Source organism: Oncorhynchus gorbuscha, unplaced genomic scaffold, assembly GCF_021184085.1.
Source record: "Oncorhynchus gorbuscha isolate QuinsamMale2020 ecotype Even-year unplaced genomic scaffold, OgorEven_v1.0 Un_scaffold_772, whole genome shotgun sequence".
Lineage (NCBI taxonomy): Eukaryota > Metazoa > Chordata > Actinopteri > Salmoniformes > Salmonidae > Oncorhynchus > Oncorhynchus gorbuscha.
The window spans coordinates 67,501-84,772 of record NW_025745805.1 but is presented as its reverse complement, the minus strand read 5'-3'; the positions used below and the strand labels follow the sequence as shown (position 1 = coordinate 84,772).

The window sequence follows — 17,272 nt, the reverse complement described above, 5'->3', positions numbered from 1 at the left end:
CACTGTCCTGTCCTGTCCTGTCCTGACTGAAATGATGTACCACTGTCCTGTCCTGTCCTGTCCTGTCCTGTCCTGTCCTGTCCTGACTGAAATGATGTACCACTGTCCTGTCCTGTCCTGTCCTGTCCTGTCCTGTCCTGTCCTTACTGAAATGATGTACCACTGTCCTGTCCTGTCCTGTCCTGTCCTGTCCTGTCCTGTCCTGTACTGTCCTTACTGAAATAATGTACCACTGTCCTGTCCTGTCCTGTCCTGTCCTGTACTGTCCTTACTGAAATGATGTACCACTGTCCTGTCCTGTCCTGTCCTGTCCTTACTGAAATGATGTACCACTGTCCTGTCCTGTCCTGTCCTGTCCTGTCCTGTCCTTACTGAAATGATGTACCACTGTCCTGTCCTGTCCTGTCCTGTCCTGTCCTTACTGAAATGATGTACCACTGTCCTGTCCTGTACTGTCCTGTCCTGTACTGTCCTGTCCTGTCCTGTCCTGTCCTGTCGTGTCCTGTCCTGTCCTGACTGAAATGATGTACCACTGTCCTGTCCTGTCCTGTCCTGTCCTGTCCTGTCCTGTCCTGTCCTGTCCTGTCCTGTCCTGTCCTGTCCTGTCCTGTCCTTACTGAAATGATGTACCACTGTCCTGTCCTGTCCTGTCCTGTACTGTCCTGTCCTGTCCTGTCCTGTCCTGACTGTCCTGACTGAAATGATGTACCACTGTCCTGTCCTGTCCTGTCCTGACTGAAATGATGTACCACTGTGCTCAGTGCTGCCCCCTCTCGTTGACTAACTCTAGTTGAAGGCTGACTGGGGTACTGCAGGCTAGCTCAGTGCTGCCCCCTCTCCGTTGACTAACTCTAAATCAAATCAAATCAAATCAAATTTATTTATATAGCCCTTCGTACATCAGCTGATATCTCAAAGTGCTGTACAGAAACCCAGCCTAAAACCCCAAACAGCAAACAATGCAGGTGTAAAAGCACGGTGGCTAGGAAAAACTCTCTAGAAAGGCCAAAACCTAGGAAGAAACCTAGAGAGGAACCAGGCTATGATGGGTGGCCAGTCCTCTTCTGGCTGTGCCGGGTGGAGATTATAACAGAACATGGCCAAGATGTTCAAATGTTCATAAATGACCAGCAGGGTCAGCTAATGATAATCAGTGGTTGTCAAGGGTGCAACAGGTCAGCACCTCAGGAGTAAATGTCAGTTGGCTTTTCATAGCCGATCATTAAGAGTATCTCTACCACTCCTGCTGTCTCTAGAGAGTTGAAAACAGCAGGTCTGGGACAGGTAGCACCACATTCAGAGTATCTCTACCACTCCTGCTGTCTCTAGAGAGTTGAAAACAGCAGGTCTGGGACAGGTAGCACCACATTCAGAGTATCTCTACCACAGCATCAGCAGATTAATGGTGTTCAGATGATCTGGACAGACCAGACCAGAGTATCTCTACCAATCCTGCTGTCTCTAGAGGAGAAAGAGAGAGAGGGGGAGAGAGAAATAGGGAGAAAGACTAGGAGGGGGAGAGAGAAATCTGATCAACCATTAACCGTATCTATACCACAGGAAGACAGAGAGTTGACAACCTGACAGTGATCACCATTAACCGGCCTCCCAGGTCACCTGACTAGTGATCAACCATCTAACCCTGTTTCACCTCTATAAAACACAGGACAGAGGTCACCTGACATGATCAACCATTAACAGGGATTCATGGTGTTCAGATGATCGACATACCAGGTCACCTGACTAGTGATCAACCATTAACCGTTTATACCACAGGAAGACACGAACGAGGGACCGGCCTCCCAGGTCACCTGACTAGTGATCAACCATTAACCGTTTATACCACAGGAAGACACGAACGAGGGACCGGCCTCCCAGGTCACCTGACTAGTGATCAACCATTAACCGTTTATACCACAGGAAGACACGAACGAGGGAATGAGTGACTCGACTGACGGAAGACAGAAAAACATCCCTCCTTCAATCATTACACACACACACACACACACACACACACACACACACACACACACACACACACACACACACACACACACACACACACACACACACACACACACACACACACACACACACACACAACACAAGGAATCTGCCTAGTAGACAAACCTGGCAATAAAACAGGAATCAACAGCAATCTAGCTGTAATATACTGTCCAACAGCCACCTAAGCCCTTTGAGCAGTCAGTTATCTAAGGAATCTGCCTCTTCCTGTACTCCTGTTCACCCACAACCACTGTCCAACAGCCATCGTAAAGGAGAATGAGCAGTCAGTTATCTAGAGGGTTCTCAGTCCTCTTCCTGTACTCCCTGTTCACCCACAACCACTGTCCAACAGCCATCGTAAAGGAGAATGAGCAGTCAGTTATCTAGAGGGTTCTCAGTCCTCTTCCTGTACTCCCTGTTCACCCACAACCACTGTCCAACAGCCATCGTAAAGGAGAATGAGCAGTCAGTTATCTAGAGGGTTCTCAGTCCTCTTCCTGTACTCCCTGTTCACCCACAACCACTGTCCAACAGCCATCGTAAAGGAGAAAGTCTTGAGATGAGACGGCCTACAGGGAGGAGGTCAGAGACTTGGCCGTGAGGTGCCAGGACAACAACCTCTCCCTCAACGATGAGACAGCCTACAGGGAGGAGGTCAGAGACTTGGCCATGAGGTGGCAGGACAACAACCTCTCCCTCAACGATGAGACAGCCTTTAGGGAGGAGGTCAGAGACCTGGTGGGGCCAGGACAACAACCTCTCCCTCAACGATGAGACAGCCTACAGGGAGGAGGTCAGAGACCTGGTGGTGCCAGGACAACAACCTCTCCCTCAACGATGAGACAGCCTACAGGGAGGAGGTCAGAGACCTGGTGGGGCCAGGACAACAACCTCTCCCTCAACGATGAGACAGCCTACAGGGAGGAGGTCAGAGACCTGGTGGGGCCAGGACAACAACCTCTCCCTCAACGATGAGACAGCCTACAGGGAGGAGGTCAGAGACCTGGTGGTGCCAGGACAACAACCTCTCCCTCAACGATGAGACAGCCTACAGGGAGGAGGTCAGAGACCTGGTGGTGCCAGGACAACAACCTCTCCCTCAACAATGAGACAGCCTACAGGGAGGAGGTCAGAGACCTGGCCGTGAGGTGCCAGGATAACAACCTCTCCCTCAACGATGAGACAGCCTACAGGGAGGAGGTCAGAGACCTGGTGGTGCCAGGACAACAACCTCTCCCTCAACGATGAGACAGCCTACAGGGAGGAGGTCAGAGACCTGGTGGGGCCAGGATAACAACCTCTCCCTCAACGATGAGACAGCCTACAGGGAGGAGGTCAGAGACCTGGTGGTGCCAGGACAACAACCTCTCCCTCAACGATGAGACAGCCTACAGGGAGGAGGTCAGAGACCTGGTGGGGCCAGGACAACAACCTCTCCCTCAACGATGAGACAGCCTACAGGGAGGAGGTCAGAGACCTGGCCGGGTGGTACCAGGACAACAACCTCTCCCTCAACGATGAGACGGCCTACAGGGAGGAGGTCAGAGACCTGGTGGTGCCAGGACAACAACCTCTCCCTCAACGATGAGGACTAAAGGAGGACCGAACAGGCCCACATTCCCACCGATGAGGTTGTAGTGGAGCGGGTTGAGAGTTTCAAGTTCCTTGGTGTCCACATCACTAACAAACTGCCATGGTCCAAACACACCATGACACTGCTCAGTACATCACTGGGGCCAAGCTTCCTGACATCCAGGTCCTATATAATGGGACATCCAGGTCCTATATACTAGGGACATCCAGGATCTATATCCTAGGGACATCCAGGACCTATATCCTAGGGACATCCAGGTCCTATATCCTAGGGACATCCAGGATCTATATCCTAGGGACATCCAGGATCTATATCCTAGGGACATCCAGGACCTATATCCTAGGGACATCCAGGATCTATATCCTAGGGACATCCAGGACCTATATCCTAGGGACATCCAGGTCCTATATCCTAGGGACATCCAGGATCTATATCCTAGGGACATCCAGGACCTATATACTAGGGACATCCAGGACCTATATACTAGGGACATCCAGGACCTATATAATGGGACATCCAGGTCCTATATCCTAGGGACATCCAGGACCTATATAATGGGACATCCAGGACCTATATCCTAGGGACATCCAGGACCTATATAATGGGACATCCAGGTCCTATATCCTAGGGACATCCAGGACCTATATAATGGGACATCCAGGTCCTATATCCTAGGGACATCCAGGACCTATATAATGGGACATCCAGGTCCTATATCATAGGAACATCCAGGACCTATATCATAGGAACATCCAGGACCTATATCCTAGGGACATCCAGGTCCTATATACTAGGGACATCCAGGTCCTATATCCTAGGGACATCCAGGTCCTATATACTAGGGACATCCAGGTCCTATATCATAGGAACATCCAGGACCTATATCCTAGGGACATCCAGGTCCTATATCCTAGGGACATCCAGGATCTATATCCTAGGGACATCCAGGACCTATATCCTAGGGACATCCAGGTCCTATATCCTACATCCAGGGGGACATCCAGGACCTATATCCTAGGGACATCCAGGTATATACTAGGGACATCCAGGACCTATATCCCAGATGATGTTGGGGTTTGACTGTAATACTAGTCTAGTGGTTAGAGAGTTGGGCCAGTAACCGAAAGGTTGCTGGATTGAATCCCTGAGCTGACAAGGTACAAATCTGTCGTTCTGCCCCACTGTTCCTAGTTTAACCCACTGTGTTCCTAGACCAGTTAACCCACTGTTCCTAGACCAGTTCCTAGACCAGTTAACCCACTGTTCCTAGACCAGTTAACCCACTGTTCCACTGTTCCTAGACCAGTTAACCCACTGTTCCTAGACCAGTTAACCCACTGTTCCTAGACCAGTTAACCCACTGTTCCTAGACCAGTTAACCCACTGTTCCTAGACCAGTTAACCCACTGTTCCTAGACCAGTTAACCCACTGTTCCTAGACCAGTTAACCCACTGTTCCACTGTTCCTAGACCAGTTAACCCACTGTTCCTAGACCAGTGTTCCTAGACCAGTTAACCCACTGTTCCTAGACCAGTGTTCCTAGACCAGTTAACCCACTGTTCCTAGACCAGTTAACCCACTGTTCCTAGACCAGTTAACCCACTGTTCCTAGACCAGTTAACCCACTGTTCCTAGACCAGTTAACCCACTGTTCCACTGTTCCTAGACCAGTTAACCCACTGTTCCTAGACCAGTTTACCCACTGTTCCACTGTTCCTAGACCAGTTAACCCACTGTTCCTCCTAGTTCCTAGACCAGTTAACCCACTGTTCCTAGACCAGTTAACCCACTGTTCCTAGACCAGTTAACCCACTGTTCCTAGACCAGTTAACCCACTGTTCCACTGTTCCTAGACCAGTTAACCCACTGTTCCTAGACCAGTTAACCCCACTGTTCCTAGACCAGTTAACTCACTGTTCCTAGACCGTCATTGTAAAGAAGAGTTTGTTCTTATTAACTGACTTGCCTAGTTAAATAAAGGTTCCTTTCCACCCCTCTCCACCTCGTCTCCACCTCGTCTCCCCCTCCACTCCATTTCCCCCTCTCTCCCCTCTCCTCCCCCTCCTACCTCCCAACACCCCCTCTCTCCCCCTCTCCTCTCCCCCTCCACTGCATTTCCCCCTCTCTCCCTCTCCTCCCCCTCCTACCTCCCAACTCCCCCTCTCTCCCCCTCTCACCCTCTCCTCTCCCATCTCCCCCTCTCACCTCTCCTTTAAACTTGAGTGAACAAGAGGTATGAGGGTGACAGGTACAGGAACCAGGATAATGAAGGAGGGAGGAAGGGAGAGGGAAGGGGGGGGTAATGCTGAGACATCACACCACGGAGAGGGAGAGGGAGAGGAGGAGGGGGGGGGGTAATGCTGAGACATCACACCACGGAGAGGGAGAGGGAGTGGACTGGGACATCACACCACGGAGAGGGAGAGGGAGAGGAGGAGGGGAGGGGGTAATGCTGGGACATCACACCACGGAGAGGGAGAGGGAGTGGAGTGGGGGGGGGGTAATGCACATCACACCACGGAGAGGGAGAGGGAGAGGAGAGGGAGGGGAGAGGGGAGAGGGAGAGGGAGAGGGAGAGGGAGAGGAGGGGGGGGTTAATGCTGGGACATCACACCACGGAGAGGGCGAGGGAGAGGAGGAGGGGAGGGGGTTAATGTGGGACATCACACCACGGAGAGGGCGAGGGAGAGGAGGAGGGGAGGGGGTTAATGCTGGGACATCACACCACGGAGAGGGAGAGGGAGAGGGAGAGGGAGAGGGAGAGGGAGAGGGAGAGGGAGAGGGAGAGGGAGAGGGAGAGGAGGAGGGGAGGGGGTTATCATCACACCACGGAGAGGGCGAGGGAGAGGAGGAGGGGAGGGGGTTAATGCTGGGACATCACACCACGGAGAGGGCGAGGGAGAGGAGGAGGGGAGGGGGTTAATGCTGGGACATCACACCACGGAGAGGGCGAGGGAGAGGAGGAGGGGAGGGGGTTAATGCTGGGACATCACACCACGGAGAGGGCGAGGGAGAGGAGGAGGGGGAGGGGGTTAATGCTGGGACATCACACCACGGAGAGGGCGAGGGAGAGGAGGAGGGGAGGGGGTTAATGCTGGGACATCACACCACGGAGAGGGCGAGGGAGAGGAGGAGGGGAGGGGGTTAATGCTGGGACATCACACCACGGAGAGGGCGAGGGAGAGGAGGAGGGGAGGGGGTTAATGCTGGGACATCACACCACGGAGAGGGAGAGGGAGAGGAGGAGGGGAGGGGGGTAATGCTGGGACATCACACCACGGAGAGGGAGAGGGAGAGGGAGGAGGGGAGGGGGTTAATGCTGGGACATCACACCACGGAGAGGGAGAGGGAGAGGAGGAGGGAGGGGGTTAATGCTGGGACATCACACCACAGAGAGGGCGAGGGAGAGGGGAGGGGAGGGGGTTAATGCTGGGACATCACACCACGGAGAGGGAGAGGGAGAGGAGGAGGGGAGGGGGTTAATGCTGGGACATCACACCACAGAGAGGGCGAGGGAGAGGGGAGGGGGGTTAATGCTGGGACATCACACCACGGAGAGGGCGAGGGAGAGGGGGGGGGGGTTAATGCTGGGACATCACACCACGGAGAGGGCGAGGGAGAGGGGAGGGGGGGTAATGCTGGGACATCACACCACGGAGAGGGAGAGGAGGAGGGGAGGGGGTTAATGCTGGGACATCACACCACGGAGAGGGAGAGGGAGAGGAGTGGAAGAAGGGAGGAGGGGAAGGAGAGAACCAAGTGTTCCCTCGATCTCTTCAACCCCCCCACCTGCCTGGCACTAGAAAGCTCTTCAAATGTGAAACTGACCCACCGACACACACACACACACACACACACACACACACACACACACACACACACACACACACACACACACACACACACACACACACACACACACACACACACACACACACACACACACACACACACACACACACACACACACACACACACACACACACTTCAGGTTGTATTCAGTTCATTTACCGAGCCTCCCCTCTGATCATTCTCATGTTGTGTTCTCCAACTAACCAATCTGATCATTCTCATGTTGTGTTCTCCAACTAACCAATCTGATCATTCTCATGTTGTGTTCCCCAACTAACCAATCTGATCATTCTCATGTTGTGTTCTCCAACTAACCAATCTGATCATTCTCATGTTGTGTTCCCCAACTAACCAATCTGATCATTCTCAGGTTGTGTTCCCAACTAACCAATCTGATCATTCTCAGGTTGTGTTCCCCAACTAACCAATCTGATCATTCTCATGCCTTCGTATGACAGTACAATGTTGAGTGTGTTTTTATCAGCTCAGTAAAGTGTCTCAAACTAATGCCTCGCTTGTCTTCTGTGGGCGTCGTCATTCTGCTCTCTCTCTGCGTCTCAGGTTAGTCTCGCAACAATCTAACAAACGGTCCCCTCCGACCAATCACAATGGAGAATAACAGCTGTAACCATGGAAATCCCTGCTGAGTCATGACCTCCATTACATGACTTTATGATGCTGTACTTCCACAAAATGGCTGCCGGCGCGGCGTCACGTAGCAGACCTGTTGTTATCAGGCCACACTAGAGAGGACTGACATGCAACACTTTATAAACATGGTACATGGTACAGTTGTAGGGTGGAGTTCACTTCATGGGCTAGCAATAGGAGTTAGCTTCATGGGCTAGCATTAGGAGTTAGCTTTATGGGCTAGCAATAGAAGTTAGCTTCATGGGCTAGCAATAGGAGTTAGCTTCATGGGCTAGCAATAGGAGTTAGCTTCATGGGCTAGCATTAGGAGTTAGCTTCATGGGCTAGCATTAGGAGTTAGCTTCATGGGTTAGCACTAGGAGTTAGCTTCATGGGCTAGCATTAGGAGTTCACTTCATGGGCTAGCATTAGGAGTTAGCTTTATGGGCTAGCATTAGGAGTTAGCTTCATGGGCTAGCACTAGGAGTTAGCTTCATGGGCTAGCATTAGGAGTTCACTTCATGGGCTAGCATTAGGAGTTAGCTTTATGGGCTAGCACTAGAAGTTAGCTTCATGGGCTAGCACTAGGAGTTAGCTTGATGTGCTAGCACTAGGAGAGCTTTATGGGCTAGGATTAGGAGTTAGCTTTATGGAATAGCACTAGGAGTTAGCTTGATGGGGTAGGATTAGGAGTTAGCTTCATGAGCTAGCACTAGGAGTTAGCTTAATGGGCTAAGATTATGAGTTAACTTCATGGGCTAGGATTATAAAGTAGCTTCATGGGCTAGGATTAGGAGGTAGCTTCATGTGCTAGAACCAAGAGTTAGCTTTTATGGGTTAGGATTATGAGTTAGCACTACAGGTTAACATTATAGGCATTATAGCGTTATATGCTAGCATTACTTGTGTAATGAGTTAGCGTTCTGAGATAGCACCATGAACTAGCTCTAGGTAATGAGCTAGCGTTAGCCGGCTTAGCTTCCTCAAGACGAAACACATTCCTTCAGCTAATCAGCAAGGGTCGTCCTCAAGGCCAGAGCAGACTTTGTTTCCTACTATCACCCGTAATACTGATGCCGTCACACCGCTGATAAAAACTGCACTGTGTGTGTGTGTGTGTGTGTGTGTGTGTGTGTGTGTGTGTGTGTGTGTGTGTGTGTGCGTGTGTGCGTGTGTGTGGGTCATCCATGCTGTGTTGTGCCCTCTGTTTGACATCACATTTTATACCACGTGTTGGGACCACTGATAAAGGTTTCACACACACACACACACACACACACACACACACACACACACACACACACACACACACACACACACACACACACACACACACACACACACACACACACACACACACACACACACACACACACACACACACTCTGTCACACTCAGACAGCGTATTGCACAAACACACAAATTCATGTTAAAATAATGAGATTGAAAGTGACTTTAAAGACAAATGTTGTTATCAGTAGTTCTGTGGAAACAGCCGAGCTACGCCCCGGTTCAACACTACGGGCCACGGTTCAACAATACGGGCCCCGGTTCAACACTACAGGCCCCGGTTCAACACTACGGGCCCCGGTTCAACACTACAGGCCCCGGTTCAACACTACAGGCCCCGGGTCAACACTACGGGCCACGGTTCAACACTACAGGCCCCGGTTCAACACTACAGGCCCCGGTTCAACACTACGGGCCCCGGTTCAACACTACAGGCCCCGGTTCAACACTACGGGCCCCGGTTCAACACTACAGGCCCCGGTTCAACACTACGGGCCCCGGTTCAACACTACGGGCCCCGGTTCAACACTACGGGCCCCGGTTCAACACTACGGGCCCCGGTTCAACACTACGGGCCCCGGTTCAACACTACAGGCCCCGGTTCAACACTACGGGCCTCGGTTCAACACTACAGTCCCCGGTTCAACACTACAGGCCCCGGTTCAACACTACAGGCCCCGGTTCAACACTCCAGGCCCCGGTTCAACACTACAGGCCCCGGTTCAACACTACGGGCCCCGGTTCAACACTACAGGCCCCGGTTCAACACTACAGGCCCCGGTTCAACACTACGGCCCCGATTCAACACTACAGTCCCCGGTTCAACACTACATGTCCGTCAGACACGGGTCCCAAATAGTACACTACGGGCCCCGGTTTAACACTACAGGACAAGGCCCTGGTCTAATGTAGTACACTATAGCCTCTGGTCTAATGTAGTACACTATGGCCTCTGGTCTAATGTAGTACACGATGGGCTCTGGTCTAATGTAGTACACTATGGCCTCTGGTCTAATGTAGTACACTATGGCCTCTGGTCTAATGTAGTACACTATGGGCTCTGGTCTAATGTAGTACACTATGGCCTCTGGTCTAATGTAGTACACTATGGGCTCTGGTCTAATGTAGTACACTATGGCCTCTGGTCTAATGTAGTACACTATGGGCTCTGGTCTAATGTAGTACACTATGGCTTCTGGTCTAATGTAGTACACTATGGGCTCTGGTCTAATGTAGCACACTATGGGCCATCACTACATCACACTATCACAACCATCACTACTGAACCATCACTACTGAACCTTCACTGACTGACCCATCACTACTGAACCATCACTACTGAACCATCACTACTGAATCATCACTACTGAATCATCACTAGTGAACCATCACTAGTGAGCCATTACTACTGAACCATCACTACAGACCAATCACTACTGAATCATCACTAGTGAACCATCACTAGTGAACCATCACTACAGACCCATCACTACCGAATCATCACTACTGAATCATCACTACTGAATCATCACTACTGACCAATCACTACTGAATCATCACTACTGAATCATCACTACTGAATCATCACTACTGAATCATCACTACTAAACCTTCACTGACTGACCAATCACTACTGAATCATCACTAGTGAACCATCATAATAACACTAACCAGACCATAATAACACTAACCAGACCATAATAACACTAACCAGACCATAATAACACTAACCAGACCATAATAACACTAACCAGACCATAACAACACTAACCAGACCATAATAACACTAACCAGACCATAATAACACTAACCAGACCATAATAATACTAACCAGACCATAATAACACTAAGCAGACCATAATAACACTAACCAGACCATAATAACACTAACCAGACCATAATAACACTAACCAGACCATAATAACACTAACCAGACCATAATAACACTAACCAGACCATAATAACACTAACCAGACCATAATAACACTAACCAGACTATAATAACACTAACCAGACCATAATAACACTAACCAGACCATAATAACACTAACCAGACCATAATAACACTAACCAGACCATAATAGCACTAACCAGACCATAATAACACTAACCAGACCATAATAACACTAACCAGACCATATGGATATTACCATAACAACACTAACCAGACCATAATAACACTAACCAGACCATAATAACACTAACCCGACCATAATAACACTAACCAGTGGTCTGGATATTACCATAACAACACTAACCAGACCATAATAACACTAACCAGACCATAATAACACTAACCAGACCATAATAACACTAACCAGACCATAATAACACTAACCAGACCATAATAACACTAACCAGACCATAATAACACTAACCAAACCATAATAACACTAACCAGACCATAATAACACTAACCAGACCATAATAACACTAACCAGACCATAATAACACTAACCAGACCATAATAACACTAACCAGACCATAACCAACCAGACCATAATAACACTAACCAGACCATAATAACACTAACCAGACCATAATAACACTAACCAGACCATAATAACACTAACCAGACCATAATAACACTAACCAGACCATAATAACACTAACCAGACCATAATAACACTAACCAGACCATAATAACACTAACCAGACCATAATAACACTAACCAGACCATAATAACACTAACCAGACCATAACAACACTAACCAGACCATAATAACACTAACCAGACCATAATAACACTAACCAGACCATAATAACACTAACCAGACCATAATAACACTAACCAGACCATAATAACACTAACCAGACCATAATAACACTAACCAGACCATAATAACACTAACCAGACCATAATAACACTAACCAGACCATAATAACACTAACCAGACCATAATAACACTAACCAGACCATAATAACACTAACCAGACCATAATAACACTAACCAGACCATAATAACACTAACCAGACCATAATAACACTAACCAGACCATAATAACACTAACCAGACCATAATAACACTAACCAGACCATAATAACACTAACCAGACCATAATAACACTAACCAGACCATAATAACACTAACCAGACCATAATAACACTAACCAGACCATAATAACACTAACCAGACCATAATAACACTAACCAGACCATAATAACACTAACCAGACCATAATAACACTAACCAGACCATAATAACACCAACCAGACCATAATAACACTAACCAGACCATAATAACACTAACCAGACCATAATAACACTAACCAGACCATAATAACACTAACCAGACCATAATAACACTAACCAGACCATAATAACACTAACCAGACCATAATAACACTAACCAGACCATAATAACACTAACCAGACCATAATAACACTAACCAGACCATAATAACACTAACCAGACCATAATAACACCATAATAACACTAACCAGACCATAATAACACTAACCAGACCATAATAACACTAACCAGACCATAATAACACTAACCAGACCATAATAACACTAACCAGACCATAATAACACTAACCAGACCATAATAACACTAACCAGACCATAATAACACTAACCAGACCATAATAACACTAACCAGACCATAATAACACTAACCAGACCATAATAACACTAACCAGACCATAATAACACTAACCAGACCATAATAACACTAACCAGACCATAATAACACTAACCAGACCATAATAACACTAACCAGACCATAATAACACTAACCAGACCACTAACCAGACCACACTAACCAGACCATAATAACACTAACCAGACCATAATACCACCAACCAGACCATAATAACACTAACCAGACCATAATACCACTAACCAGACCATAATAACACTAACCAGACCATAATAACACTAACCAGACCATAATAACACTAACCAGACCATAATAACACTAACCAGACCATAATAACACGAACCAGTGGTCTGGATATTATAACACTTATTCAACGATTCAACCAGAACACACACACACAACCAGAACACACACACACACACAACCAGAACACACACACACAACCAGAACACACACACACACACAACCAGAACACACACACACAACCAGAACACACACACACAACCAGAACACACACACACACACAACCAGAACACACACACACAACCAGAACACACACACACACAACCAGAACACACACACACAACCAGAACACACACACACAACCAGAACACACACACACAACCAGAACACACACACACAACCAGAACACACACACACAACCAGAACACACACACACACAACCAGAACACACACACACAACCAGAACACACACACAACCAGAACACACACACACAACCAGAACACACACACACACAACCAGAACACACACACACAACCAGAACACACACACACAACCAGAACACACACACACACAACCAGAACACACACACACAACCAGAACACACACACACACACAACCAGAACACACACACACACAACCAGAACACACACACACAACCAGAACACACACACACAACCAGAACACACACACACACACACAACCAGAACACACAAACACACAACCAGAACACACACACACAACCAGAACACACACATACACACAACCAGAACACAAACACACAACCAGAACACACACACACAACCAGAACACACATACACACACAACCAGAACACACACACACAACCATAACACACACACACAACCATAACACACACACACACAACCATAACACACACACACAACCAGAACACACACACACACACACACAACCAGAACACACACACACAACCATAACACACACACACAACCATAACACACACACACACACAACCAGAACACACACACACACAACCATAACACACACACACACACCATAACACACACACACACACAACCAGAACACACACACTCAACCAGAACACACACTAAACCAGAACACACACACACACACACACACAACCAGAACACACACACACAACCAGAACACACACATACACACAACCAGAACACACAAACACACAACCAGAACACACACACACAACCAGAACACACACATACACACAACCAGAACACAAACACACAACCAGAACACACACACACAACCAGAACACACATACACAACCAGAACACACAAAACCAGAACACACACACGCAACCAGAACACACACATACACACAACCAGAACACACACACACACACACACACTTCATAGTAACACAACCCATTAGATACTAAAACACAGTCATTGAAGTTTTACCTGTCTGGAGCAGTGAGGCAAACTGTCCCAAGGAGCCTCAGGCTGTCTGTCTGCTCTCTATCCAAACCAAGGAGCCTCAGGCTGTCTGTCTGCTCTCTGTCCAAACCAAAGAGCCTCAGGCTGTCTGTCTGCTCTCTGTCCAAACCAAAGAGCCTCAGGCTGTCTGTCTGCTCTCTGTCCAAACCAAGGAGCCTCAGGCTGTCTGTCTGCTCTCTGTCCAAGCAAAGGAGCCTCAGGCTGTCTGTCTGCTCTCTGTCCAAACCAAGGAGCCTCAGGCTGTCTGTCTGCTCTCTGTCCAAGCAAAGGAGCCTCAGGCTGTCTGTCTGCTCTCTGTCCAAACCAAGGAGCCTCAGGCTGTCTGTCTGCTCTCTGTCCACTCTCTGACAATCTGTGATGCTGTCACACTCTACCTGCCTGCAGAGTGTGTGCTTAGGTTCCAAAGGTGGCCTCGTGTTTACCTAATGCCAAGGAGGGGGGCGGGGCCACTGAGACCAGGTAACCCCCTCCCTCCCTCCTCCTCTCTCTCTCACATCCTCCTTCTCACCCCTCCCTACCTCCCTCCACCTCCTCTCTCTCTCACGTCCTCCTTCTCACCCCTCCCTCCTCCTACTCTCTCTCACCTCCTCCTTCTCACCCCTCCCTACCTCCCTCCACCTCCTCTCTCTCACCTCCTCCTTCTCACCCCTCCCTCCCTCCTCTCTCTCACCTCCTCCTTCTCACCCCTCCCTCCCTCCTCCTACTCTCTCTCTCACCTCCTCCTTCTCACCCCCTCCCTCCCTCCCTCCTCCTCTCTCTCACCTCCTCCTTCTCACCCCTTCCTCCTCCTCTCTCTCACATCCTCCTTCTCACCCCTCCCTCCCTCCTCCTCCTTCTCACCCCTCTTTCCCACCTCCTCCTCTCTCTCAAATCCTCCTTCTCACCCCTCCCTCCCTCCTCCTCTCTCTCTCACGTCCTCCTTCTCACCCCTCCCTCCCCCTCCTCCTCTCTCTCACCTCCTCCTTCTCACCCCTCCCTCCCTCCTCCTCTCTCACATCCTCCTTCTCACCCCTCCCTCCCTTCTCCTCCTCCTCTCTCTCACGTCCACCTTCTCACCCCTCCCTCCCTCCCTCCTCTCTCTCACCTCCTCCTTCTCACCCCTCCCTCCCTCCTCCTACTCTCTCTCACCTCCTCCTCTCACCCCCTCCCTCCCTCCTCCTCTCTCTCACCTCCTCCTTCTCACCCCCTCCCTCCTCCTCCTCCTCTCTCTCACCTCCTCCTTCTCACCCCTCCCTCCTCCTCTCTCTCACATCCTCCTTCTCACCCCTCCCTCCCTCCTCCTCCTTCTCACCCCTCTTTCCCTCCTCCTCCCCTCCCCCCTCCCTCCCCTCCTTCTCACCCCTCCCCCTCCTCCTCTCTCTCACCTCCTCCTTCTCACCCCTCCCTCCCTCCTCCTCTCTCACATCCTCCTTCTCACCCCTCCCTCCCTCCTCCTCCTCCTCTCTCTCACGTCCTCCTTCTCACCCCTCCCTCCCTCCTCCTACTCTCTCTCACCTCCTCCTTCTCACCCCTCCCTACCTCCCTCCACCTCCTCTCTCTCATCTCCTCCTTCTCACCCCTCCCTCCCTCCTCTCTCTCACCTCCTCCTTCTCACCCCTCCCTCCTCCTCTCTCTCACATCCTCCTTCTCACCCCTCCCTCCTCCTCCTTCTCACCCCTCTTTCCCTCCTCCTCCTCTCTCTCAAATCCTCCTTCTCACCCTTCCCTCCCTCCCTCCTCCTTCTCACCCCTCCCTCCCTCCTCCTCTCTCTCATGTCCTCCTTCTCACCCCTCCCTCCCCCTCCTCCTCTCTCTCACCTCCTCCTTCTCACCCCTCCCTCCCTCCTCCTCTCTCACCTCCTCCTTCTCACCCTCCCTCCTCCTCCTCCTCCTCCTCTCTCTCTCACGTCCTCCTTCTCACCCCTCCCTCCTCATCTCTCTCACGTCCTCCTTCTCACCCCTCCCTCCCTCCTCCTCCTCCTTCTCACTCCTCCCTCCCTCCCTCCCTCCATCCTCTCTCTCACGTCCTCCTTCTCACCCCTCCCTCCCTCCTCCTCCTCTCCCACCTCCTCCTTCTCACCCCTCCCTGCCTCCTTCCTCCTCTCTCTCCCACCCCCTCCCACCCTCTTCCCTCAGTCCTGATTGAGTAAGAGAGAGAGCAGGTAGCTCATTGACAACACTCAGTGAGAGTTCAATAGAGCACTTGTAGTGTGTGTGTGTGTGTGTGTGTGTGTGTGTGTGTGTGTGTGTGTGTGTGTGTGTGTGTGTGTGTGTGTGTGTGTGTGTGTGTGTGTGTGTGTGTGTGTGTGTGTGTGTGTGTGTGTGTGTTGGTTCTCCTAAATCTAATTCTAAAACCTAAAACCTAAACCCTAAACCTAGCCCCTAATCTTAAAATAGCCTCTGTCCTCACGGGGATGTGCCCCCATTATGGATCATTCAGCTTGTTTTGTGGGGACTTTTCAGGATATTAGGTCCCAACAAGGATAGGGGTTAGTGGTTATCTCCAGGGTTAGAATTAGGGTTTAGTAGTTAGTGGTTATCTTCAGGGTTATAATTCGGGTTAGGTTAAGGGGTTAGTGGTTATCTCCAGGGTTAGAATTAGGGTTTAGTAGTTAG

The 17,272-nt window shown here is 49.8% G+C and overlaps 1 protein-coding gene across 9 annotated transcripts in view; it reads right to left on the bottom strand.

Moving 5' to 3' along the window:
- LOC124020223 (RNA-binding protein 47-like) overlaps window positions 1–17,272 on the bottom strand; it is an 82,562-nt gene that overhangs the window by 46,382 nt on the left and 18,908 nt on the right. For 7 of the 9 annotated variants that reach the window (XM_046335581.1, XM_046335584.1, XM_046335591.1 and 4 more), the window contains exon 1: window positions 14,643–14,849. The exons of the other annotated variants lie outside the window; for them this stretch is intronic. The gene's annotated coding sequence lies outside the window, so the exon portion shown is untranslated. Of the gene's footprint in view, window positions 1–14,642; window positions 14,850–17,272 lie in introns of those variants that run through there. 9 annotated transcript variants of the gene reach the window in all.